General features: G+C 31.6%; 1 pseudogene; it reads left to right on the forward strand.

The window, feature by feature from the left end:
• Window positions 1-1,843: 1,843 nt before the first annotated feature.
• Window positions 1,844-20,971, forward strand: LOC145976249 (uncharacterized; annotated as a pseudogene).
• Window positions 20,972-21,492: the final 521 nt, after the last annotated feature.

A 21,492-nucleotide genomic window follows, 5' to 3' on the forward strand; every position in this document is an offset into this window, starting at 1 on the left:
AATCAGCGATTGTCGATTTCCGATCGATAATCGCGGTCGTTTGATTCGACTTTGCTCTTCCAACGACTCGATATACGTATCGCATCGTTGCTCCCATACAATGTAGTCTTCCAATGAATTCACCAAAGTGGATTGCTCTCGCAAACTTTGTTCCTCCATATTGTAACAGACTTGCGAAAAGTGCTTTCCAATGACTGTCCTGATGTACTTTAACGAAAATACTGGTGGGTGTGCCTCTTTATCATGATTTATATACTGTCTCATACATTGTTTTATCATCGAACATTTTAGAATGATTTCATCTTAAAAAAAATTCCCCGGAATGGCGTGTGCAATTTAACCTTGATAATTTCGCGTTTTGTCACGTACATTTGAAAAATCTAACGTGATTGCATCAGGAGCAGTCGTACATCGGCGCTTGATTTTAGCGCATCCAGCTAAATCTTTGTCTAGGGGTGATACGCATTTTAACCTTGGCGGTTATTTTTTTCGCGTTTTGTCATGTACATTTGAAAAATCTAACGTGATTGCATCAGGAGCAGCCGTACATCGGCGCTCGATTTTAGCGCATTCAGCTAAATCTTTGTTCTGATGCGCAATTTAACCTTGAAAATTTCGCGATTTATCACGTATAATTGATCGCATCGAGAGCAGCCGTACATCGGCGCTTGAAAATTTTTGTTATATTCAGCTAAATCTTTGTTCTGAGGATGATAATATCATCACAGTCATACATCGGCGCGACAAAATTTTAGAGGAAATTAAAATGATACGTCGGCAATAATCCCCTCTACATCACAATTTGCGATACTATTTGAATTAATAATAATTCTAATACGATTAGTATTGCATCAATCGCGCGTGTGAAAGGTTCACTGAAGAAATCAGCATGAATTTTTACGTTCCGATTCGAAACGGCGAAACTCCACCGTGTAAGAAGCAAAAATGCGACATGTAAAAAAAAAGATTTAAAAATTTTGTTATTTATTAAAATTTTCTTAAATATTGGTCTAATTTATATATATTTTTATAGCATTCAGCTTCGTCGTGCGGCTCGCATACTTAAAAGAAGATGCGCTCTAACCCCGACGTCGTATAAATATTTGGACATTGGAATAAGCGTTGGAGCTGTATCATACGTGGAGCTGATTCTCGGTGATAATCGAGGCAATCAAATAGTGTTGCCTTTTTCAACGTGGAATTTGTTGATGCAGAAACAAGCAGACATTGACTGTTTTCTACAATCGACTGCTCTCCCATTAAGGATTGGAGATCTAACGATCGAAATGCATATTTTGCATCAATCAAAAATTGTAAAACTCACATTATGTGACAATTCTTTGTATATGAAACCACAAACATTATTACACTTATTTAATTTTGAAAATTGTATCGATCACATGCACAATTGGTTATGCGAGAATACCTATCTCGTAAATGAAAAATTTAAACAATTTGAAACTGTATTACAACGTAACAATATTACTACTGTATGCGATACTGTAAAAACGATACGCGAGAGTGATGTCTTTAACAGCGAATCATTAATTCATTGTGAATTACTAACATGCGCTGTAAATGATATTCTTTACGATGCTTGCAATAAATAATTATTTTTATTCCATTTGTGATTTTAATTCTTTCCTTCCATACGAATAAGAATAGTTGATACTTTTCTTAACACGCTCCGCCAAAGATGTAGAGAAATGCTGAGGTAGATGAGACGTGATGCTCTAGTTAGAATGAGACAAAAGATATTAAAAGATATATAATGAAGAGGAGTCTGCGACATTAGAATATTATTTCTTTCGTTGTTCTTCTGTGTCTACGTTGGTCACGTATAATGGCTGAAGAAGACGTTATTATAATCGATGACGATATGGATGATGATGTTATTATCATCGACGAGATGGACATTGAAGAGATTATTATCATTGAAGATGACAATATAATGGAAATCGATAATCTGGATGAATCAGACGAGGATGGGTCTGATATAGAATTAGAACCCTTGGAAGATAGTGATTATGAGAGTGATAGTAGTGATGAACTAATACAAACTAAACATCGAAATTTAAACTTGACTGAAATAATAACATTGGAACATACGAAGATATGTTGCATATCCTACTATTATGTGGAAAATGAGTCCAAATATTGTACCGAGTGCTTCCTTAGATTATCGTATCTATTCTTAGAAGCTGGTTCTGTTCGGGAACATAGAATCACATATTATGAACATTTATCTAATATGTCTTGCAAAGAATGTAAAAAATCTTTGCATCAAATAATACCATGCAACATGTGTCCCATTTGTACAAATCTACTATAAAAAAAGTCATGTAGACGCGAGAAGTGAGGGTTTGGAGTCGATATAAATCGCGCGTATTGTTGCCTCTTTTCCGCGTACGTGATTGGTGGTCGATGTGAGAGAGCGATGAAGAGATTTGTCTCTCATGTCAAGATGACTTGCACATTGCTCTTCAACCTCTCTAACATTTCAATTTTTGTTTGCATTGTGGATATCCACATATCAATTCTTGGTTTTCTTTATTTTTTATACTTTTTGAGAGTGATCCACGAACAGATTGCGAAGAATTGCGAGGAATTAGGTAACTTATTAAAATGGTAAAACACATGTCAGATGTTGCGATGATTGGATTCAGACTCGAGTATATTAGAATTGATCGATTTATAATAAAAACTTGCCTCATGTACAAGGCCATGCCATTTTTATATTTAAAACTATCAGGATAATGATGAGCTAATGAGTTAATAAAATAGCTAATGAAAAAAAAGTAAGTTAGATTTAAAATAGGTTAGATTTTATATTATTTATAAATTAATAATAATTTCCACATAAAGTGTAATCTCTTTTCGCATGTTTTAAATTATGTTATATTAGGTCAGGGAATCTGTTAAGTAAAAAGGTGTTGGAGAAATTTTTCCTGCTAATGGTCAAATTATTAGTCACTATATCGGATAATTTGAAGATAGAGAAGATTTTTTGATTGGAATTACTTTTCTGAAAACCCAAGACCGTTTGTGTTTAAGCCAAGGGTTTACGATGAATTAGGTAACTTATTAAAATGGCAAAACACATATCAGATGCTGCAATGACTGGATTCTGACTCGAGTAAATTAGAATTGATCAATTTATAATAAACTTGCCTCATGTACAAGACCATGCCATTTTTATATTTAAAACTATCAGGATAATGATGAGCTAATGAGTTAATAAAATAGCTAATGAGAAAAAAGTAAGTTAGATTTAAAATAGGTTAGATTTTATATTATTTATAAATTAATAATTATTTCTACATAAAGTGTAATCTATTTTCGCATGTTTTAAATTATGTTATATTAGGTCAGGGAATCTGTTAAGCAAAAAGGTGTTGGAGAAATTTTTCCTGCTAATAGTCAAATTATCAGTCACTATATTGGATAATTTGAAGATAGAGAGGATTTTTTGATTGGACTTACTTTTCTGAAAAGCCAAGAACGTTTGTGTTTAAACCAAGGGTTTGCGAGGAATTAGGTAACTTATTAAAATGGCAAAACACATATCCGATGCTGCGATGACTGGATTCTGACTCGAGTACATTAGAATTGATCAATTTATAATAAACTTGTCTCATGTACAAGGCCATGCCATTTTTATATTTAAAACTATCAGGATAATGATGAGCTAATGAGCTAATAAAATAGCTAATGAAAAAAAATAAGTTAGATTTAAAATAGGTTAGATTTTATATTATTTATAAATTAATAATTATTTCCACATAAAGTGTAATCTCTTTTCGCATGTTTTAAATTATGTTATATTAGGTCATGAAATTTGTTCAGCAAAAAGATGTTGGAGAAGTTGTTCCTGCTAATGGTCAAATTATTAGTCACTATATCGGATAATTTGAAGATAGAGAGGATTTTTTGATTGGACTTACTTTTCTGAAAAGCCAAGAATATTTGTGTTTAGGCCAAGGGTGCATCATGTTTGGTTTAGAGATCGGTATATGTATTACACAGAAGTATGAAATGCTTTTGATACATCCTGGTGAAATTGTCCACCATGTATTTTACTCATTGGGGAAATATTTATTGTCCATTTAATTACTTTTTTTACTTTGTTCTATTTATCAAAATCTTAAATTAGAAGAGAAGCAGTCATTTAAGTATATAATAAAGTCAATATTACATATTTTAATTTTAAAATAGTAGGTAATGGATCCATTATTGATAAGATCTATAAATTGGAGATACAGATAATGAATTGCGACAGTGATGTCTTTTTTGAAAAAGGACAATTTGTTCAAGTGAAAGGATATGTGAAAACTATAAGTAAATTACACTGAAATGTTTTAAAGTTTCTAATAATATAATAGTACACCTATTATGAATATTAAAATTTTATTCTGTAGTTAACGTATTTTACTTGGAGGTTGAGAATATGTCGGATATAAAAAGATAGGTTTCGAAAAATTATCTTTTCATGAATTATTATTAGGTACAAAACCAATTATAAGAAGAACATCTTACAAAGATAATTCAAAATTACCACCGTGCAAAATTATTCGAAAATAAATAAACTAAATGTTCTTTTTCATTTTATTAATATAAAAGGTAGTCCATCCATTACTGCTGGAGCCAAAGTTAAATAAGCAAAGTTATCAACATTTAATTAAACATTAAGGCACACTTCCATATAAATTAATTGTTCGTTCTAATACCATCATAAATACTTTAGGTAATTTTGATTTAATAAGTATTAAAGTTTGTTTTGATGTATTCACATATAACTTTTTTTTTCTTTCCTATTAATATTAATTAACCATAGCCAATCTATCCTAGATTGTCTAATGATTTGTCTGTCTAATATTGCACGTGTATAAAAAAGCTATAAAATAAGTTTTCCTCCCATCTATAATGTTTATGCCAACTCATATGGTTTGATACTTTTAAGTCGTCGCAGATCTTGTGCAACATCACGTACAATTTTCATTTCAATATTTTCATGGTCCTGGAGACGTTGATTATGTTTGGTTGCATTTTTCTTAATTTTGTCGGTGATCATATTAATATGTGGATCGCGATGCAAGTCATTATTTCGTATGTATTCGTACCATGGAGCATTAACTATTCTACATAGTACTTTATTCTGAGAGGTTTGGATCATTTTTATGTTTGTTATCTTTATGTAGCCCTTCAATTGTGTGCCGTACGTCTATACTGATTTAAGTATTTGTTTGCAAATTAGTAATTCATTTTGCATTGATAGTTTCAAGTTGCGGCTAAGGAGCCAGTACAGTTTTCTATATGTTAAGTTCTTTTTTTTTCTTCTTAACGTGTTCCATCCACTTTAGCTTTCTGTCCAAAGTCATTCGAATGTAATTGGCTGTATTACTGTACGATATAATTTTCCCATTAATCAAAAGGGGCAGCGTATATTATTTTGTAGGTAAAATTTATATGAACCGATTTTGCTTCGTTTAGTTTAATGCGCCATCGTTTCGTGTTCACTCATTTAATTTGTCTAACGCATATTGCAATCTACATATAACTGAAAAAGTTTTTAACAATCTTTATTTTATAATTTTTACAAGATTGTAATGATTAAATTAGAAAATAGGAAATAATGAAAGCATAACAGTTAAAAATTATTATATATATATACATATGTTAATCTCTCTCAAGGAATGTATTTTTATTGATAATTTTATTACACAAAGTTTAGTTTGTAAAAAAACTATTTTCTCTTGGCTATGTGGAGATTGGTGTTTGACAATAAATGTTCGAAATATTTTCCAAAACCATTTCGACCTGAGACAACTATGGATGAAGATGGTTATCCACAATATCGTCGAAGAAATAATGGATTGCTGTACGAAAGACCTAGACGATATGTTGTTGATAATAGATATGATGTTCTATGTTCTATATTAATAGATATGATGTTATATATAATTCAACACTCTTACTTTTATTTAATAGTCATATTAATGTTGAAATAGTTTCGAGTATAAAATCTGTAAAATATTTATATAAATATATTTATAAGGGTCACGATGCTGCATCTATAATCATTGGAGAAAATATAGATAAAACAATAATACATGATGAAATTCAAGATTTTATCGAAGCTCGATATGTTGGACCCGTAGAAGCGTGTTGACGCATTTTAAGTAAACCTTTACAAGAAAATAGTCACGCTATATTTCGTTTACCAGTTCATTTACCAAACGAACATAATGTGATAATCGATGACAATGTTAATAATAATACAATAAGATCTGCTATAGGACGTGTAACAATGTTATTAGATTATTTTGAATTAAATGCTCAAGATGAGGAAGCGAAACAATATTTATATAGTGATATTCCATCTCATTATGTATTTAAAAAAATTACAATTAATGGCAAAACTATTAATCGTTGGGAAAAACGTCAAAAATATTTTAATTGTATCGGTCGTATGTATTCTGTCAGCGTCTCAGTTAGAACTATTTCATTTACGTATACTTTTATTACATGTTAAAGGAGCTACAAATTTTCAAGAATTAAGAACAGTTAATAACGAGGTACATCAAACTTTTACCGTTGCATGTTTAGTATTAGGACTCATAGAAGACGATGAAGAATGGTATCGTGCAATGAATGAAGCAAAAGTTTGGATGATGCCAAAACGACTTCGTAATTTGTTCGTACGAATTTTGATTCATTGCCAACCAGTTCATCCGAAAAAATTATGAGATGAGTTTAAAAAAGATATGTCGGAAGATTATACAAGACGATTTGGACTTATAATAGGAATAAAGAAAGCTTATACTTATATTATTAATTTGCTTCAAATGGAAGGATCAAATGTTGCTAATTTTCCTGAAATGGAACAAGAAATGGAGAAACAAGAAACAAACGACGAAGAAATGATTGAAGAGGATACATCAATAGGCATGCGACAATATGAACAATTAAACAAAGAACAAAAAGAAATTGTTGATACTATTTTAATAGCAACAACAAGTAATAATAGTGATAACTGTTTTTACATTGATGGTCCAGGTGGATCTGGTAAAACTTTCATTTATACAACCTTGTATTATCTACTTAAAAGTAGAGGAAAAATAATTAATACAATGGCATTTACCGGTATTGCTGCAACATTACTTCCAAATGGGAAAACAATACACAAAATTTTTGGATTACCTGTACCTCTTTTCGCCGATTCTACATCAAACATTAAAGTACAATCTAAAGAAGCTGAAAATTTAAAACTTGTAAATGTTTTTATTATAGATGAAGCTCCTATGGAATCACGCTATATATTAGAAATAATAGATCGAACGTTACGCGATATAATGCAAAATAATTTATATTCTGGTGGTAAAATCGTTCTTCTTGATGGAAATTTTAGACAATTATTACCTATAAAAGAAAGAGCTGTTGTGAAATTATAAGAGCGCATTGTGAAATTATAAATTTATCGATAAAATTTAGTACTCTATGGAAACAATTTAAAATATTTTCATTAACACAAAATATGAGAACTTTACCACAAGAAAAAGAATTTGCACAATTTTTAATAAACTTAGGTAATGGTTCTTTAAATGATTACTCAGATAACGTTCATATTCCAGAAAAATGTATAGCAAACGCAGATTTGGATATGGTTAAAGACATGTACGGAGACATTATAAAACGTAAACAATATAAATCTATGACTAATTACGTTATATTATCTGCAAGAAATGTCGATGTTGATGAAATAAATGAAAAAGTAGTAAGTTTATTGGATAAAACGATAGAAAGAGTTTATACAAGTATAGATACTCCTGAAACGACTGGAGATAATAAAGATATTTATGAAATAATTCCGATAGAATATCTTAACTCTTTAAATCCAACGTGTCTTCCACCTCATGAATTACGCTTAAGAAAATACACTATTGTTATGCTTATTAGAAATCTTAGCATCAATGAAGGTTTATGCAATGGTACTAGATTATTAGTTTTAGATTAGATAATAATTTATTGCGTTGTGAAATTTTAACAGGTAATAAGACTGGAGAAATTGTCTTCATTAATCGTATTACTTTGTATTGCGAAAATGTATATCCATTTACTTTTAAAAGAAGACAATTTCCAGTGAAATTGGCATTTACTATGACTATAAATAAATCACAAGGACAAACTTTCGATAAAATTGCAATAGATCTTCGAAAAGATGTTTTTAGTCATGGACACCTATATGTCGCATTTTCACGAGTTCGCTCTTGGGAATCGTTGAAAGTTTATTTAAGGGATGATAATCTGTCTAAAAAAATAAAAAATTATGTTTATAAGGAAATATTTGATTAATAAAATGTTATAAACAAATGATTGATGTATAATTATGTTATAATAATGTAAAAAATGACAAGGTAAAAGCAAATTGAAAGAATTTTTGTCTCAAATTGATTTAATTAAAGCTTGATTTAATTAAAGATTAAAGATTATCGATGGTTATTATTGTTTGTTTTATATTATTTTAATTAAAATTATTAATATTTACTTATACTTTTAAAATTAAAAGAAAATATCTTATAACATAAATTATAATTTTCATCTTAATACACATAATCTGCTGCCAAAGTTAATTTTTATATTATAAATATTTTAAATTTTCTAAATATGTTAATTTTTATAGATATTAGTATTTTAAAATTAAATTAAACAATTAATAATTTAAACAATGAATTTTTATCAAAAAGTATTAATCAAAGTTAGAATATTATTAATTAAAACATTATTTTAATTTTATAACATGTTAATATTTTAAAACTTAATTTAATAAATTAACGTTTTAATCAGTTGATAAGTGTCAAAATTTAAAGAAATATTAATTTGTTAATTGAATTTTAAAATAATATGTTGTAAATAATATATTATAATACTTTAAAATTAATTGAAATTAATTAATATTTTTTGACAGAGTAAATCAGTTAAATTCTTAAGAATGTTCATGGAATGCGCGCGCGTTAGCGCGCGCTGCGAGCTAGTTAAAATAAATGGATCATGGAAAATATTGTAAGTAACTTTCAATTTATAATACATCAAAAGTTCTAAAATAAATTATTAAAAAACTATTCAAATATACGTCTTTTTCTGTTCCAGGAGTGGCCTCTCCTTAGCCCGGCGCATCGCCCCCTCCCAATATATATATTTTTTGTTCATTTTGACATTTTATTATTTTATTATTATATTTTGCACTTTTTAAATTTAATATTTTTTTAAATTTACATATATATATATATATATATATATATTGCGACGTTTTATAATTTTATATACGAGGCCTTCTCGGGTGTTAGAGAGGAGGATGCTAAGGGGGGAGCGAAAACGTCGTCAAAAACACAAAGATAGAGATACTCGCGCTTGGAGGAACTAAGATGGAGGGTGTTCTCGCGCGAGCCGCGGCGAAGCGAAGGCCGTCTCGAGATCTCGAAGTTGGGCGCCAGATACGGTCTTTCACGTATCAGTTCGCTAAAACGCCAGAATAACGCGAAAAACGTTAGCCTATTTCGCCACGGGCCGACTAGCTCACCTAACGGTAGAGGGGCACGGTCTGTTGAAAAGGATGTTGAATTATTTTATGCGAGGCTTTCGGTAATTACGAAAATTGACAAACACAACGGAATTTAACACTCACGAAAAACGTACACTCAAATAAATTACGCGAATTTAATATAAAAAAAAATATAACAAATTTATTCAAGAAAAGAAATATAAAAAAAAGAATATAAGGTAAAAGAAATAACGAATTCAAGAAAGAAATAATAATGACAAAAATTAGCAAATCTGAATTAACGAAATATAACTGCGGTTAATATAACTTCGAAAATTTGAAATAACGGAATGTATAACAGATAATTCCTCAATAGCGGTGATAAGAATAACAACACGAAATCGAGACCCTAAGAAAGCGCTGATATTTGTAGTTCTCCTGGCCCGTTTTTATGGCCGGACTTTACGAGGCCGAACGGCGTTTCGAAAACGTAACGGAAATTTCGACAATCTCATCGACGACTCAATTTTACAGATCTTTTTACATTATTCTCTCACTCGCTCTTTTAGTCGACAGCAATATGTTCGAAAAGAGGCTTAATAATTGAGCGAGAGTAATTCAGCAATTTGCGAAGACGGAAAATCTCGCTTGCGACGAACACGTTCGATGCGATCGAGAATCGACAGCCGTCGGACGCCGTTTACTTTCTTTTCGGCGTAACGCTTTTTACTTACGCGAAGCCCTCGAATTTCGGCGATTTCTTAATTCGCTGTAATCTATTATGCACCGCGAAACACTCACACGCACGACAAGTATCTCGCAATAAACGCAAATCATACACGTAACAAGCGCGACAAAGATAGCACGACATTTGCTACGTCACGATACGCACACGGTCACACACTCGCATACACGCTAATTAATACACGAAAATCGCCCGAAGATCGATTGCGGGGATGTCTTACGCGGCTTCGACAACTCTTTTCGACAGCACGGATAGCGGACGCATTCCCCGCGATTTACCGCGCACGTGGTCGATATACGAGAGCCGGTCGCTACGCGTTTCACGACACCCCGAATCCCGGAGAGAGACGAACGGTTCCTTATCAACTACGGCTGACGTTACGATCGTCCTTGATGCCTCGGTCGCTTGTCTCCAGTCGCCCGAAATACACGAAAATCGCGAGATCGGTACAATGCCCGAGCGACAGCGAGACACGAAAATGGCGACGGCGACAGAGCGGCCGGTCCGTGGACGGAATCGCGTACGTGGCATACAAATTGGCGATGGGCAACCTCACCGATACTCGTTCCCGTGGACAGGGGATGATCCTCGGTCTCGACAACCTCGGCTGCGACGCACAAAACGACAACGACCAGATACTATTACACAAGCGACTTTACGCTAAGAGCGACCGCACTAGAATGTCTCCCTGGATCTCGCGATCCAGGGTCGATAGCAGCGTCAATCCTACGCGCAGGGGTGCGCGGATTCGCGGCCAATAGCGCCGCGACACGCGAGGTATTAATGCGCCCCGTGACAATGCCGTATTAGGGGCTGTAACGTCCCCGATAATTTGAAATTCTGAATTTCGACGACCCTGCTATCGGTGGTCTTCTAGAGGCAGATCGTTCGTCCTCCGAGGGTAGGGTAGCGCCGACCGGGCTCCGTGATTCCGGTCCAGAGGACAGCCGATCTCTGGAGACTTTCCCTCCTTTGATTGCAAGGGGGCGAATTCCACCCGCGACTCTGCGCTGTCCTGATCCTTAGGCGCTACCTCCGCTCTCGTCTCGAGGGCCGTGAGCGCCGTGTCGGTGGTCGCAAAAAGATTCCTCTTCTGTTGCCTCTTCCGGTCGCTTTCCGGCGGGTTGCCCGACGTACAAAATAATATAAACAAATAAATTAATAATAGTGCGAAATATAACAATGGCTCGTCTCTCCGGGGATTTCGATACGGCTCTCGCAATCTCTTTCTGGCGCGGCCGCTCGGCTCGCGCCCCGTCAAGATTTACGGGGAGGATGGACGCGCGTCGGGACGGCAACGTCACAATATATATATATATATATATATATATATATATATATATATATATATATATACAATATATATATATTTTTTTAATATTAAGTATACACACACACACACACAAATGTATTTACATACATTTTTAATAAATTTATATTTTTAATTGTAAAAAGAAAAAAAAATCTAATTATTTGCATGCTTCTCCTTGCGCTCTCATTCTTTGGCATCTCTCTCTCGCGCGCTAGTTGTAAGTCTCGCGATATCTTCGTTGCGCTCTCTCTCTCGCGCGTTAATCATAAGTCTCACTATCTTCGGCACGCGTCATTGTTCTTTCGCGCTATCTCTTTCTCTCGCGCTTAGATAGAATAAGTATAGCAATCTCTCTCGCACGCGCTATGACACAAAATGTATATATATTCCCATATAGCATATAATATTTTTGCGAAACATTTTCAGGAATATTTTGTTGTAATGTTTTAACAAGCATTTTATCACGTTACAGAAACTTCGCAGGCATATTTCAGAAATGATTTAACGAAACATCAATAAAAGCTGCCGAAAATATTATAAAATTATTAAAAATATTAAAATTTGAAACATTTCACAAAATATTTATAAAAAGTCGTATAAAAATTACACGAAATATTTTGATTAAACTTTTCACAATATAAAAAAAAATATTACGACAAATAATTTTATAATATTTCAGAAAGAATTTCATGGTTACATTATTTTTTATACTTAAATATGTCAAACAATATTATGTAACAAATTAAACTGGATAATCTGGTAAAAAGGCTATAAAGAGCCAACGCAGTTGTAAGGCGTGAAATTTTATGAGGACGGTCAATTCAAACGATCCTTTCTTCTTAAATACAAATGATCTTTCTTCTTTATTATATGAAAACGATCTTTCTTCTATCGTATATACATCAAACGTTTCGTACTCAATTCGAGTCTTCTTCAGTGATTCTAATAATAAAAATTACAAAGGAATCAAATGAAATAATATTAAAATCGCAATAACAGTGATAAATGCGAGAGGACAAATGACATAGTCACATACATACAAAGTCGCCGAGAGCTCCACGCCCATCAAAGCCGGTCCAACACAAAAGGGTCCAATGCAAGCAACCTCTGAGCGGTGCAAATCGCAAAGAGCGATGTATTACCAAAATAATACAAAATGTAATTATAAGGCACGATAATAAGTTGTTCAGCTAGTCAGAGGCAACTTACTCAGACCGTGAGAAGACCAACAAAGACGACACGGACACTCAACAGGCACATGATCGACTAAGCCCGAACATTCAAACAATAACGATAAAAAGGCATCGGAACGTATTCGACAAAAACAAACCAATATACGTAGAGGGCAAAAACAGATTATATCTCAGATAAGTTTTCAATTATCGACAAGCATGATGTGTTCAATTTTAATGTGTCAAACTGAAGGTTCAATCCATTCTTTTGACGTTTAATATAGATCATCTCCGATATTAATCTTTTCCCTAAAAATGTTTCTTCATCCAAAACCTCAAAATCAAAATCAAAATCAAAGCGGATAGCAAAAGCACGTCTATCGAGTGCGATGCAAGGGAGAAGATTTCCTATTTTAATGTTCCGTATGTTAGGAACATATCTGAGCGTTTTCGGCATTGCGTTAGAGATCTTGATGTCAAACTTTCCTACACTGGAATTAATAATTTGCGCCGGTTTATTAAGGTCGGCAAGGATTGTTTACAGAAAGATTCACGTAACAATATAGTTTATAAGATCAACTGCAAAGATTGTGATGCGTCTTATGTGGGACAAACTGGACGCTTATTAAGAACAAGGATTAAAGAACATAAAAGAAATCTTACGTCCGTCATTGCTGAACATAGAGCGCTAGGCCATACTTTTGATTTTAAGGGTGTTGAGGTTTTGGATGAAGAAACATTTTTAGGGAAAAGATTAATATCGGAGATGATCTATATTAAACGCCAAAAGAATGGATTGAACCTTCAGTTTGACACATTAAAATTGAACACATCATGCTTGTCGATAATTGAAAACTTATCTGAGATATAATCTGTTTGTGCCCTCTACGTATATTGGTTTGTTTTTGTCGAATACGTTCCGATGCCTTTTTATCGTTATTGTTTGAATGTTCGGGCTTAGTCGATCATGTGCCTGTTGAGTGTCCGTGTCGTCTTTGTTGGTCTTCTCACTGTCTGAGTAAGTTGCCTCTGACTAGCTGAACAACTTATTATCGTGCCTTATAATTACATTTTGTATTATTTTGGTAATACATCGCTCTTTGCGATTTGCACCGCTCAGAGGTTGTTTGCATTGGACCCTTTTGTGTTGGACCGGCTTTGATGGGCGTGGAGCTCTCGGCGACTTTGTATGTATGTGACTATGTCATTTGTCCTCTCGCATTTATCACTGTTATTGCGATTTTAATATTATTTCATTTGATTCCTTTGTAATTTTTGTTATTAGAATCACTGAAGAAGACTCGAATTGAGTACGAAACGTTTGATGTATATACGATAGAAGAAAGATCGTTTTCATATAATAAAGAAGAAAGATCATTTGTATTTAAGAAGAAAGGATCGTTTGAATTGACCGTCCTCATAAAATTTCACGCCTTACAACTGCGTTGGCTCTTTATAGCCTTTTTACCAGATTATCCAGTTTAATTTGTTATTTTTGAGAGCCTTTTATTTTTATTTTTTATTTTTTATTTTAATATTATGTAAATCTTGTTAAAATAATACGTGAAATTTTACTAAGAAATATAAATGAATGATTTTAAAAAATTTTCCTTAAAATATTTTGTAAACATTGCAGCAATAATATAGGCAATGTTACATAATCAAAACAAAAGAATGCCTGAATCATTTATAAAATATTTTTAAAAACTGAGTTATTACGATTTCTATAATATTACAAATCATTTTTAAAAACATTTCTTGTAAGAATACAGAAACATTTTCTAATCTTTTCAAAAAATGTTCTAGATCTTTATAAACATTACATAAAACATGAAGAAAACGTATCGTAAAATGTTTTCTGAAAAATATTTAAAACATATTACAAATATTTCACAAAACGTTACTTTTCTGAAATGGGAACATGATAAAATGCTTGTTAAAACATACTAAAAAATATTCCTGAAAACGTTTCGCAAAAATATTACATGCTATGTGGGCAAATTATTTTATGAAAGAATACTCAAAAATTTTTTGGCTAAGAAGCTGTTTTAACTTTTTGCGGTTCTCAAATGTTGCATTAAAAGGATGAAAAACATTCTCATATGTGTTTTCGCAAGTATTTCAAAAATATTAGCAACAAACTTTTCTGGATTTGAGAATAACGAGATATGTGTTCATTTTATATTTGCGTGTACAACATTTTGCATTTAAATTATACCGCCAATTTCGTATATACATCTCGAATGCCAGTGATGCGCTGTCGTGGGATTTTTTCCCACGCGAGAGCCTCTATGCGCATGCGTAAACTTACGTCATAACTGATACCACATATGTATCTAAATGCAACATTAAGTGCGCATAAAAGGTCCTTTCCCACATAGTTTTCTCGCGTTTTTCAGTAGCCGTAATAACGCGTAATATGTTATATACAAAGTGCATTATTATATTTAATATATTTAATTTCATTGATAGAAATTTTCTTCTCTCCTTGCAACTTAATATTTTTTTCGCAATGAGGGGAGTCTGACGATACCTTATATTTCATCAAAATACATACGTTACTGAGAATTCATAGCGTTTGCTAGTGTGCATGCGCGACTTTATTCCCACATCATCGCAACACTGATCAGTGATGGTAGGTCGGGCAGGTTTTTCGCGCATGCGCCGCGAACGCGGCGTTAAAGAAGTATCTAGTAGAAGCAAAAAGCTGCTGCTGATCGATGCTGCTATCAACGGTTTCGTATGATGCAGAGATTTTTTGCAGCTGTCTGCATCGCTTTGTATTTTAAGCAATCGGTTTATTTTCACGCTAATAACACATTTGGATAAGTTCTATTAAGAATCTTTTGTAATATTTTTATTAGATGTTACTTTATTTTTATGAATTGTACAGAGACTCATGCATTATAACTAACCTAGAAATTTCATAAACTACGTTTTTAATCAATTTATACAAATTGAGATAATAAAATTATTCTGCAAATTTCATAATATTTTAATAAGTATTTTTCTAAAATATTATCTGATTTTTATGAAATCTGAAAATTTGATAGAATATGTGTACACTCATAGTGTTTTCTGAAAAGCTTATAGTTTTTATAACGAATTTTTATTTTTTTGCAGCTAAACCAGATAAATTTTCAACAAAACTTCGTTGAACAATTCAGTTCACCGTGACCGTGTGTAGACACATTTTCAACGGCCTTTCATCACCAAATATCTCTTGTTTATTAAGTTATCAACAAATTTTTAAATAGGTATGTACATATATAATTTGATTTATTTTTCACATAATATTTTAATGAACATGTAGTATTACAATTTAAATTATATACATAACTTTTGATTGACTTTCGATATGACTGTTATTGAATATAAAGGTTAAAATTCGTTAATGTCTTTTGTATGTAAATGAACTATTACTTTTATTGGTTTTTATATGAATCGTATAGATTATTTAACAAATGTATTTAAAGAAAACTTGTTATTGTTTCTGATAACTACAACATTTGGTAGATTGGTCACTGTGCTTCTCTATACATTTATTTGGATTTAATTTAATATATTTGGAATCTGGAAATTGTCCACATTTCTTATTTTGTTTTGGCTTTTTATACGATTAGAAATCGTAAGTTGAATTTATTATTCCCTTTTTTATTTATACTATCAAATTTTATTGTGCTGTGTGTCTTTTGTGTTTACATCATTTTATATGCTAATTCATTATTAGAGAAAAAACAGGGTGAAAAAAAAGGGTCACATATTTTGATAGCAGGTAGTATTGATCAAAACAAGAAGAAAAGGTCTAATTAACATGGGTCCTAAGACTAATATCTTCAAAGATACAAACTATTTTGTTATTTGAGCTCTTTGTCATTTTCTTATTAGTCATGTCATCTTTAGAATGTAATGAACAAAGGAGTAGGGAAGAGTGGGGTACAATGGGGATATCTTTTTTCTAGGTGCCTTAAAAAATAAAAAATAAACAAAGAGAGATAAAGAAACAATTTTTATTTTAATATGAAATGTAATCATTTATCTTCCATAAAAAAACTGAAGTAAAGAAACTGAATGTATGATAACAAAATAAAAACTCTTTTTTTACAAAAAACAAAAAATTTTAATGCTGACTCAGCATTAGAGGAGGTGCTCTATGTGATTGCCATTCACTCTCACGCATCTTTCAGCCCTACGTCTTAGAGAATCACGCACTTGTTCATTACATTCTAAAGATGACACGACTAATAAGAAAATGACAAAGAGCTCAAATAACAAAATAGCTTGTATCTTTGAAGATATTAGTCTTAGGACCCATGTTAATTAGACCTTTTCTTCTTGTTTTGATCAATACTACCTGCTATCAAAATATGTGACCCTTTTTTTTCAACACCCTGTATATTTAGAGAACGAGAAAAAGAAAAAGAACGTTAAATTTAATTGTCACTGGTCATTATGTTTTATATTTATATTACAATTTGAAATGTACCCTTATATGCACTATATTGTTATTAAGGAGAGTCTGGTAAAATTAAAAAAAATTTTATTCTTTAATTAACTATTATACAAATTTTTTACATGTTTGTGACCTAAAAAGACATTTTGCAAAGTTTCAACTAATTTGAAAAATTATTTTAGAAATAGTAGTTATATTTGTATTTTTCTTCGTATTAAAAAATTTCCAATTAACCTAGTTACTTAAAATATCCACTGCGTTTCAATTTTTGGTCAATCAACTTCTATTCGTATGGATTTTGTGTTTGTCTTGATGCATAAAATAAAGTTAATATCCTTTTATTACTAGCAATTTTACTAATTAACTAGAACTGTTTTTACGTAGTGATATAACTATATTTAATTTTTATAATTTTCATATAACAATATTTGTTACAATTGTTGTTCTTTGGCTCAACTTCTATTATAAAAACGCCAACTATTTTTACCCATTGGACATTCATGATGGCGAGGATTTTTATCAGTTGAACTGCAGTGAAATAAGGTTGCCTTGATTGCTCTTCTCATTTTTTCTACATTGTCTACATTTTTAGCGATGGCATTTCTTTCTATAATAGCTGCTGAGAGTTTTGATAGTTTTATTCGTTAGCGTACGTTTCTTTTTTCCTACAAAACTGTTTCCTTGTCTTGTACTTAAAATATTCTAAAAACTTGAATGTACGAATATATCACTAACATATTACTAATATAATCACTTTTCACTGACATATCACTCTTACTCACAACACTTGGACCACTGTTGTTTCCTCTTGAATCACAAATTCTACATCTTTCTCAAAATCTTGACTGTCAGTAGGTTTTTCTTGCAAACTCATAGAAAAAAAATTTCAGAAAACGATTCTTCATCTGCTTCTCGACTAGTAGTTGTAATATGATTTTTTTGTTGTCTTTGCTGTTTAATTACTTTTTTCTTATTATTAACAGCTTCGTTCTTCCACTTTTTTTTAGCATTGTTTATACATGCAAGTATTCTTTTGGATACTTTGCCTGTAACTTTACGCCAACGTCGCCAAAGTAAAATTGTCAGCGAATCAAAGAGTTTCCCTTGTTTATTTCCTGCATATTTTAAATAGCTCTTTTCACATGGAGAATCTTTGGTATGCCGTTTTATTCAATGAATTATGCACAGATTATTTCAGAAAACAGCCTCCAGTGTTTCATAAAAATTCGACACTCTGATTTAATAATTTTTTTAGTCAATATAAAAGACAAAAGTTATTGATTTTACACACAAAATTTTATTATTTTCACAGTGAAATGTATTAATCATTCGAATTATTCGATATCATTTTTTACCAATGTGTGCACATGCATGTTAGTGTCGATTTCATTTTTTATCAGAAAAGTTTTTTCATATCTGCAAAGAAAATGTCGCGGAAAATGACATCTCTATAAGCTCAAGGCATATTCGTAGATTAGCCCAGCAACGAACTGAGCAAGACTTACAAGAGGTTGCAATTTTATTTGTATCATCTTCAAGTGAATTTGCTGAATCTGAGTCTTCTACTTGTAACGACGATTCGGTCGTTCTTGAATCTATTTCATTTCAAGAAAAATCAATGTCAGTAGAATGCACACCATCACAAATGCAAGAGCGTACTGAACATTGCGATGTAAATTTTAAAGAATGTAACTTCAAAGCCAATATGGATAACATTGTTGTAGAAATAGGTAGTCGCGATAGTTGTACTAAAGTTGAAAATGAAGGCACAATTATCGATATTGATTTCGATGATAGTGACGAAAGAATGAGTGATGCAGATGATGGTAACAGTATTTGTTCCGATATTTATCGTTATAGCGATAGCGACGCAGATAGTATTTTTAGTGATGAAGACTTCGATGATGACTTTGATTTTGATAATGTATTGCAAAATCTTGCTACGTCTAAAGATGAAAAGTTTTGTACAGAAATCACAACATGGGCAATAAATTATCAAATCAATCACAAGGCTCTAAAAGCTTTATTAATAATATTAAATAAATATACGAGTACGCAATTTTCCAAGATCCGCGTACTTTGTTAAAAATTCCAAAAAATACTAATATTATTGAAATGGACAGTGGTCATTATTGTCATTTGGGTGTAAAAAATTGCCTGAAAATAATTGTTGAAAATAAACGTGCTCTTAATAATAAAATAAACACTGTAAATTTGTTAGTGAACATTGATGGTGCTCCATTAGTTGGTAATTCTTCGGAGAAAGGCCTATGGATTATTTTGTGTAGAGATCCTGAAGTAGAAAGTGTGCATCTGATCAGTGTTTATTGTGGAGCAAAAAAGCCGGAAGATCAGAATAATTTTTTGAAGTATTTTGTTGAAGACTCGGTAGATTTGATAAACAATGGATTTACTCATAATGAAATATTATATTATATCAGGATATATGGGTTTATTTGCGATGCTCCAGCAAAAGCTTTCGTTTTGTGTACAAAATATCATAGTGGTTACTCTAGTTGTAGTAAATGTCTGATTGAGGGCGAATATTATTCTTCAGTTTGCTTTCCAGTTTCAAACATTAAAAAATTGGAAATGTATTGCAACGATTACTTAAGGACGGATATCAAATTTAAAAATTTAGAGTACATGGGCGAATATCAACGTGGTGAAACGATCTTAAATCAGTTACCTCACGTTGGACTAGTCTCCAATGTACTTCTGGATAGCATGCACTTAGTGTATTTAGGAGCAATGAAACAGTTGATCAGACATTGGATAGGTGACAAAGATCGAAAAAAAAAATTATTCAAATTATCCGACCAACAAATTGAACAAATTTCATGTAGATTAGAAAGTTTGAAAAATGTATTATCGTTTGAATTTAATAGGCGTTCAAGATCACTTATTTATTGGAAGCAGTGGAAAGCCACCGAATATCGGCATTTTTTATTATATTTTGGCTCGTTCATCTTAAAAGATATTTTGAAACCTGAAATTTACAATAATTTTTTAAAATTGCATATAACCATGATAATTCTATCTAATAAGTTATTACTATCAGAACCAGAAAATATTCAATTTGCTGAATCTTTAATAGTACAGTTTATAAATGATTTTCAAAAAATTTACGGCAACAAAATTGTTACTCATAATATCCACAGTTTATTACATTTACCAAAAGATGTACAAAAGTATGGTTCATTCGAACGTTTTAGTGCTTTTTCTTTTGAAAATTATATATGTTCATTAAAAAAATTAATAAGAAAAGATGATAAACCTTTGCAACAAATTGCAAGAAGATTGACGGAGTACGAGTCAGTTAGGGATATTAAATATAAATATATCAAAAATAAAATCAAGGTTGAAAAATTGCATTACAATCGTTTTTTACCTAATACTCGTAAATACGATTCTCAATTTACAATTTTAAAAACAGATTCATGTCGAATAGATATAAATGATGAAAGGAATAATTGCGTTATGCTTAAAGATGGCTCTATTGTAAATGTTTTAAATATTGCTAAAAAACGATGAGAATTTATACATTATAGGAGAGAAATATGTAAAGAAAAAAGATCTACTTGTTTTAGAAGGTTTTGCTAGTGATTTATTGGGTATGAAAATTGTAAAAAAATCTAATGTTATTGAAGAATATCCATGCAGTTCGATAAGTTCAAAAATTTTTAAGGTCCCAGTGATGGGAGATTTTATAACATACCCAATAATTCATACATTTCAATCTTTTAATTAACGCTATCTGAAAAAGTTCTTATGCACCCTATACTTTACTGTTACTATATGTATATATTTGTATAATACTGTATACTGTGAAAATATTTTCTTGAGTCCAAGAAAAGGCCGACGCAACATAAATAAGTAGTAATTGTCAAAAAAGTAATAATTGTTTAATTGTTTATACAATTCCTCCATAAACTAAGGTACTTATTTATTAATTTTGCTTTATTGTATAGAAAGTTTGTAAAGGTAAAAAGTAAATTTCGATACAATTTATGAATCTTTGAACAATTTCTGAAAAAATCTGTATAAATTATTGTATATTGACTACAATGAATTTACATCTATATACATAAAATTTTGTATAAAATTTGATACTTGTACAAAATGGATTTCTTTCCTTGCCTGTGAGAGAGTTATGGACTACGATGCGCATCATTGTGTACTTATAGCGAAAATTTTTTCTAGCTAAATTGCATATCCGCCTGAGTTAATTGTTGATATATATTTTTAACAGTTATAAGGCATTAATCCATA

Source organism: Camponotus vicinus, unplaced genomic scaffold, assembly GCF_025532165.1.
Source record: "Camponotus vicinus isolate PSW18456_S1 unplaced genomic scaffold, iyCamVici1.0 SCAF_8, whole genome shotgun sequence".
NCBI classification, from domain to species: Eukaryota; Metazoa; Arthropoda; class Insecta; order Hymenoptera; family Formicidae; genus Camponotus; species Camponotus vicinus.